This window comes from Ranitomeya variabilis, chromosome 6 (genome assembly GCF_051348905.1).
Source record: "Ranitomeya variabilis isolate aRanVar5 chromosome 6, aRanVar5.hap1, whole genome shotgun sequence".
NCBI lineage: Eukaryota > Metazoa > Chordata > Amphibia > Anura > Dendrobatidae > Ranitomeya > Ranitomeya variabilis.
Window position 1 is genome coordinate 75,980,562 of NC_135237.1, and position 7,996 is coordinate 75,988,557.

Sequence of the window (7,996 nt, forward strand, 5' to 3'; positions counted from 1 at the left end):
TTCATCGGCCCGTATAAGATATTGGAGATTCTTAACCCTGTTTCCTTCCGTTTGGACCTCCCTGCATCCTTTTCTATTCATAACGTTTTTCATCGGTCATTATTGCGCAGGTATGAGGTACCGGTTGTGCCTTCCGTTGAGCCTCCTGCTCCGGTGTTGGTTGAGGGTGAGTTGGAGTACGTTGTGGAGAAAATCTTAGACTCTCGTGTTTCCAGACGGAGACTCCAGTATCTGGTCAAATGGAAGGGATACGGCCAGGAGGATAATTCTTGGGTGAATGCATCTGATGTTCATGCCTCTGATCTGGTTCGTGCCTTTCATAGGGCCCATCCTGATCGCCCTGGTGGTTCTGGTGAGGGTTCGGTGCCCCCTCCTTGAGGGGGGGGTACTGTTGTGAATTTGGATTCTGGGCTCCCCCGGTGGCTACTGGTGGAATTGAACTGGTGTCTTCATCTTCTCTGTTCACCTGTTCCCATCAAGATGTGGGAGTCGCTATATAACCTTGCTGCTTTGTTAGTTGCTTGCCGGTCAACAATGTTATCAGAAGCCTCTCTGTGCTTGTTCCTGCTCCTAGACAACTACTAGATAAGTTGGACTCTTGTCCATGTTTGTTTTTGCATTTTTGTTCCAGTTCACAGCTGTAGTTTCGTTACTGTGTCTGGAAAGCTCTTGTGAACAGGAATTGCCACTCTGGTGTTATGAGTTAATGCCAGAGTTTTAAAGTAATTTCTGGATGGTGTTTTGATAGGGTTTTTAGCTGACCATGAAAGTGTTCTTTCTGTCTTCTGCTATGTAGTAAGTGGACCTCAAATTTGCTAAACCTATTTTCATACTACGTTTTGTTATTTCATCTTAATTCACCGCCAATACATGTGGGGGGCCTCTGTCTCCTTTCGGGGTATTTCTCTAGAGGTGAGCTAGAACTTATTTTCCTCTGATAGCATTATTTAGTCCTCCGGCTGGTGCTGGGCATCTAGAATCAACGTAGGCATGCTACCCGGCCACTGCTAGTTGTGTGTTAGGTTTAGTTCATGGTCAGCTCAGTTCCCATCTTCCAAGAGCTAGTTCCTATATATGCTGATGCTATGTTCTCTTGCCATTGAGATCATGACACGTGACCAGGCAACAAGTCACTCCCATGAGTTGTATTCAGCAGCAGCCGTGTGTAAAATAAAGAATTAAGTTAAAAAAACGGCATGGGCTCCAGCGCAATTTTCATAACCAACAAAGGGAAGCCCACAGCTGAGGGCTGATGTTAATAATCTGGCAAAAGGGGCAATATCCCAAAAAGTTCCCAGGCTATTAATAATTTGCTTAGCCTTTCCTGGTGAATTTACAGGGTACCCCAGAAAAAAATGACGTAGCGTGTCCCTATAATTTCAAACCAGCAAACGTTAAACAAACAGGTGTGGGTTGAAATTAATAGCCTGGGAAGGAGACAGAGATATTGCCCACTGCTCAGGCTACCAAAATCAGCCCTCAGCCACCCCAGAAATTACGCATGCATAAGATGTGCCAAATCTGGCGCTTAGCCTCTCTCTTCCCACTTGCCCTGTGGCAGTGGCAAGTGGGGTAATAGGGTGGGGGTCGATGTCATCTTTGTATTGTCAGGAAACATCAAGCCCAGAAGTTAGTAATGGAGAAGCGTCTATAAGACATCCCTATTACTAAACCCATAGTCAAATGTAATATGTAATAAAGACACAGAGTAAAGTCCTTTATTCTGTGGATGTTCAGGTCCGTCGGGTTTGGCTGAACTTTTCAAAAAAGTTTGGTTCGGGTACAAGAAAGGTAGCTGAACTCGAACACGGACCCCAATCAAATGAAAGTGGGGGGCAACGAACATCCGTCATTTCCCATGCTGTCATCTGTATGACAGCACAAGAAACACCGGCTATGATCGTGAGTAAGGTTACACATTACCGCTGGTCATAGCGCTGCGGTTCCCACTCTGTCACACAGATGTGACAGGCGGTGAAAAAGTTACCACCTGTCATAGGCGTTGGCTGATGAGAGTACTACTCTCATCATTGTACGCCTGGTTTCACTGATGACAGCAAGAGCAGGGAATGCTCATGAGAGTATTCACCAGCTGACCGATTTAGCTAATTAACAAACAAATAAAAGAAAACAATGCAGTGGGTCACCTCTATTCTTGATAACCAGCGCAGATAAAGCTGACAACTGTAGGCTGCAGCACTCAGCTGTTAACTTTACACTATGTTCCAAATTATTATGCAAATGACTTTTTTCTCGGATTTTCCTAAATGGTCAGTGCAAATAACAGTCTAATAAAAGTCATCACCCGTTAGAGTATACATCGAATTTTATTGAAGAAACCTCCCAATGATAACAGTATAATCTCCAAAATGAATAAAAACTCAAAATGCACTGTTCCAAATTATTAGGCACAGTAGTATTTCTAAACATTTGATTGTTTTAAAGAACTGAAAATGCTCATTTGTGGAATTTGCAGCATTAGGAGGTCACATTCACTGAACAAAAAAGCTATTTAACTCCAAAACATCCTAACAGGCCAAGTTACATGTTACCATAGGAACTCTTCTTTGATATCACCTTCACAATTCTTGCATCCATTGAACTTGTGAGTTTATGGAGAGTTTCTGCTTGTATTTCTTTGCATGAAGTCGGAATAGCCTCCCAGAGCTGCTGTTTTGATGTGAACTGCCTCCCACCCTCATAGATCTTTTGTTTGATGATACTCCAAAGGTTCTCTATAGGGTTGAGGTCAGGGGAAGATGGTGGCCACACCATGAGTTTATCTCCTTTTATGCCCATAGCAGCCAATTACTCAGAGGTACTCTTTGCAGCATGAGATGGGGCATTGTCAGCATGAAGATGATTTTGCTCCTGAAGGCATGTTTCTGCTTTTTAGACCATGGAAGAAAGTTGTCAGTCAGAAACTCTATTTACTTTGCTGAGGTCATTTTCACACCTTCAGGAACCTTAAAGGGCCCTACCAGCTGGTTCCCCATGATTCCAGCCCAAAACATGACTCCTCCACCTCCTTGCTGACGTCGCAGCCTTGTTGGGACATGGTGGCCATCCACCAACCATCCACTACTCCATCCATCTGGACCATCCAGGGTTGCTCGACACTCATCAGTAAACAAGACTGTTTGAAAATTAGTCTTCATGTATGTCTGAGCCCACTGCAACCGTTTCTACTTGTGAGCACTGTTTAGGGGTGGCCGAATAGTAGATTTATGCACCACAGCAAGCCTCTGAAGGATCCTACACCTTGAGGTTCGAGGGACTCCAGAGGCACCAGCAGCTTCAAATAACTGTTTGCTGCTTTGTAATGGTATTTTGACAGCTGCTCTCTTAATCCAATGGATTTGTCTGGCAGAAAACTTCCTCATTATGCCTTTATTTGCATGAACTCTGTCTGTGCTCTGTTTCAGTCACAAATCTCATCAGAGTATGATGATCACTCTTAAGTTTTCGTGAAATATCTAATTTTTTCATACCTTGTCCAAGGCATTGCACTATTTAACGCTTTTCAGCAGCAGAGAGATCCTTTTTATTTCCCATATTGCTTGAAACCTGTGACCTGCATAATAATGTGGAACATCATTTTTGAGTAGTTTTCCTTTAATTAGAATCACCTGGAAAACTAATTATCACATGTATTTAAGATTGATTTCAGTGATTCATTGAGCCCTGAGACACAATACCGTCCACGAGTTTATTTGAAAAACAAAACAATTAAATCTTTATAACACTTAAATCCAATTTGCATAATAATTTGGAACACAGTGTATATTGGTTGCTTATCAAAAATAGAGGGGTCCCCATGCCATTTTTTGAAAAAAAATATTTAAATAAATAAGTTTAACCCCTTTCTGACATCTGACGTACTATCCCGTCGAGGTGGGGTGGGCCCGTATGACCAACGGGATAGTACGTCATACGCGATCGGCCGCGCTCACGGGGGCAGTGCGGCCGATCGCGGCCGGGTGTCAGCTGCATATCGCAGCTGACATCCGGCACTATGTGCCAGGAGCGGTCACGGACCGCCCCCGGCACATTAACCCTCGGCACACCGCGATCAAACATGATCGCGGTGTACCGGCGGTATAGGTAAGCATCGCGCAGGGAGGGGGCTCCCTGCGGGCTTCCCTGAGACCCCCGCAGCAACGCGATGTGATCGCGTTGCTCCGAGGGTATCCTACCTCCCTCCTCTCCGCAGGTCCCGTATCCAAGATGGCCGCGGCATCCGGGTCCTGCAGGGAGGGAGGTGGCTTACCGAGTGCCTGCTCAGAGCAGGCGCTGGTAAGCCTGCAGCCCTGCACAGCAGATCGCCGATCTGACAGAGTGCTGTGCACACTGTCAGATCACCGATCTGTAATGTCCCCCCCTGGGACAAAGTAAAAAAGTTAAAAAAAAAAATTTCCACATGTGTAAAAAAATAAATAAAAAATAAATTCCTAAATAAAGAAAAAAAAAATATTATTCCCATAAATACATTTCTTTATCTAAATAAAAAAACAAACAATAAAAGTACACATATTTAGTATCGCCGCGTCCGTAACGACCCAACCTATAAAACTGTCCCACTAGTTAACCCCTTCAGTAAACACCGTGAGAAAAAAAAAAAAAAACGAGGCAAAAAACAACGCTTTATTACCATACCGCCAAACAAAAAGTGGAATAACACGCGATCAAAAAGACAGACATAAATAACCATGGTACCGCTCAAAACGTCATCTTGTCCCACAAAAAACGAGCCGCAATACAGCATCATCAGCAAAAAAATAAAAAAGTTATAGTCCTGAGAATAAAGCGATACCAAAATAATTATTTTTTCTATAAAATAGCTTTTATCGTATAAAAGCGCCAAAACATAAAAAAATGATATAAATGAGGTATCGCTGTAATCGTACTGACCCGAAGAATAAAACTGCTTTATCAATTTTACCAAAGGCGGAACGGTATAAACGCCTCCCCCAAAAGAAATTCATGAATAGCTGGTTTTTGATCATTCTGCCTCACAAAAATTGGAATAAAAAGCGATCAAAAAATGTCATGTGCCCGAAAATGTTACCAATAAAAACATCAACTCGTCCCACAAAAAACAAGACCTCACATGACTCTGTGGACTCAAATATGGAAAAATTATAGCTTTCAAAATGTGGTAATGCAAAAAATATTTTTTGCAATAAAAAGCGTCTTTCAGTGTGTGACGGCTGCCAATCATAAAAATCAGCTAAATAACCCGCTATAAAAGTAAATCAAACCCCCCTTCATCACCCCCTTAGTTAGGGAAAAATAAAAAAATAAAAAAAATGTATTTATTTCCATTTTCCCATTAGGGTTAGGGCTAGGGTTATTGCTAGGATTAGGGCTAGGGTTAGGGTTATTGCTAGGGTTAGGGCTAGGGCTAGGGTTATTGATAGGGTTAGGGCTAGGGTTAGGGCTAGGGTTAGGGCTAGGGTTAAGGCTACAGTTAGGGTTGGGGCTAAAGTTAGGGTTAGGGTTTGGATTACATTTACGGTTGGGAAAAGGGTTGGGATTAGGGTTAGGGGTGTGTCAGGGTTAGGGGTGTGGTTAGGGTTACCGTTTGGATTAGGGTAAGGGGTGTGTTTGGATTAGGGTTTCAGTTATAATTGGGGGTTTCCACTGTTTAGGCACATCAGGGGCTCTCCAAACGGGACATGGCATCTGATCTCAATTCCAGACAATTCTGCGTTGAAAAAGTAAAACAGTGCTCCTTCCCTTCAGAGCTCTCCCATGTACCCAAACAGGGGTTTACCCCAACATATGGGGTATCGGCGTACTCAGGACAAATTGGACAACATCTTTTGGGGTCCAATTTCTCCTGTTACCCTTGGGAAAATACAAAACTGGGGGCTAAAAAATAAGTTTTGTGGGAAAAAAAAGATTTTTTATTTTCACGGCTCTGCGTTGTAAACTGTAGTGAAACACTTGGGGGTTCAAAGTTTTCACAACACATCTAGATAAGTTCCTTGGGGGGTCTAGTTTCCAATTTGGGGTCACTTGTGGGGGGTTTCTACTGTTTGGGTACATCAGGGGCTCTGCAAATGCAACGTGACGCCTGCAGACCAATCCATTTAAGTCTGCATTCCAAATGGCGCTCCTTCCCTTCCGAGCTCTGTCATGCGCCCAAACAGTGGTTCCCCCCCACATATGGGGTATCAGCGTACTCAGGACAAATTGGACAACAACTTTTGGGGTCCAATTTATTATGTTACCCTTGTAAAAATACAAAGCTGGGGGCTAAAAAATCATTTCTGTGAAAAAAAAGAGGAATTTTTATTTTCACGGCTCTGCGTTATAAACTGTAGTGAAACACTTGGGGGTTCAAAGCTCTCAAAACACATCTAGATAAGTTCCTTAGGGGGTCTACTTTCCAAAATGGTGTCACTTGTGCGGGGTTTTAATGTTTAGGCACATCAAGGGCTCTCCAAACGCAACATGGCGTCCCATCTTAATTCCAGTTAATTTTGCATTGAAAAGTAAAATAGCGCTCCTTCCCTTCCGAGCTCTGCTATGCGCCCAAACAGTGGTTTACCCCCACATATGGGGTATCGTCGTACTCAGGACAAATTGCACAACAACTTTTGTGGTCTAATTTCTTTTCTTACCATTGGGAAAATAAAAAAATGGGGTCGAAAAATCATTTTTGTGAACAAATATGATTTTTTATTTTTACGGCTCTGCATTATAAACTTCTGTGAAGCACTTGTTGGGTCAAAGTGCTCAACACACATCTAGATAAGTTCCTTAAGGGGTCTACTTTCCAAAATGGTGTCACTTTTGGGGGTTTCAATGTTTCGGCACATCAGGGGCTCTCCAAACGCAACATGGCGTCCCATCTCAATTCCAGTCAATTTTGCATTGAAAAGTCAAATGGCGCTCCTTCCCTTCCGAGCTCTGCCCTGCGCCCAAACAGTGGTTTACCCCCACATATGGGGTATCGTTGTACTCAGGACAAATTGCACAACAACTTTTGTGGTCTAATTTCTTCTCTTACCCTTGGGAAAATAAAAAAATGGGGGCGAAAAGATCATTTTTGTGAAAAAATATGATTTTTTATTTTTACAGCTCTGCATTATAAACTTCTGTGAAGTACTTGTTGGGTCAAAGTGCTCACCACACCTCTAGATAAGTTCCTTAGGGGGTCTACTTTCCAAAATGGTGTCAGTTGTGGGGGGTTTCAATGTTTAGGCACATCAGGGGCTCTCCAAACACAACATGGCGTCCCATGTCAATTCCAGTCAATTTTGCATTGAAAAGTCAAATGGCGCTCCTTTCCTTCCGAGCTCTGACATGCGCCCAAACAGTGGTTTACCCCCACATAAGGGGTATCAGCGTACTCAGGACAAATTGTACAACAACTTTTCGGGTCCATTTTCTCCTGTTACCCTTGGTAAAATAAAACAAATTGGAGCTGAAATAAATTTTGTGTAAATAAAATGAACATTTAACTTTTTTTCAAACATTCCAAAAATTCCTCTGAAACACCTGAAGGGTTAATAAATTTCTTGAATGTGGTTTTGAGCACCTTGAGGGGTGCAGTTTTTAGAATGGTGTCACACTTGGGTATTTTCTGTCATATAGACCCCTCAAAATGACTTCAAATGAGATGTGGTCCCTGAAAAAAAATGGTGTTGTAAAAATGAGAAATTGCTGGTCAATTTTTAACCCTTATAACTCAATAACAAAAAAAAAATTTGGTTCCAAAATTGTGCTGATGTAAAGTAGACATGTGGGAAATGTTACTTATTAAGTATTTTGCGTGACATATGTCTGTGATTTAAGGGCATAAAAATTCAAAGTTGGAAAATTGCGAAATTTTCAAAATTTTCGCCAAATATCCGTTTTTTTAACAAACGCAAGTTATATCGAAGACATTTTACCACTATCATGAAGTACAATATGTCACGAGAAAACAATGTCAGAATCGCCAAGATCCGTTGAAGCGTTCCAGAGTTATAACCTCATAAAGGGA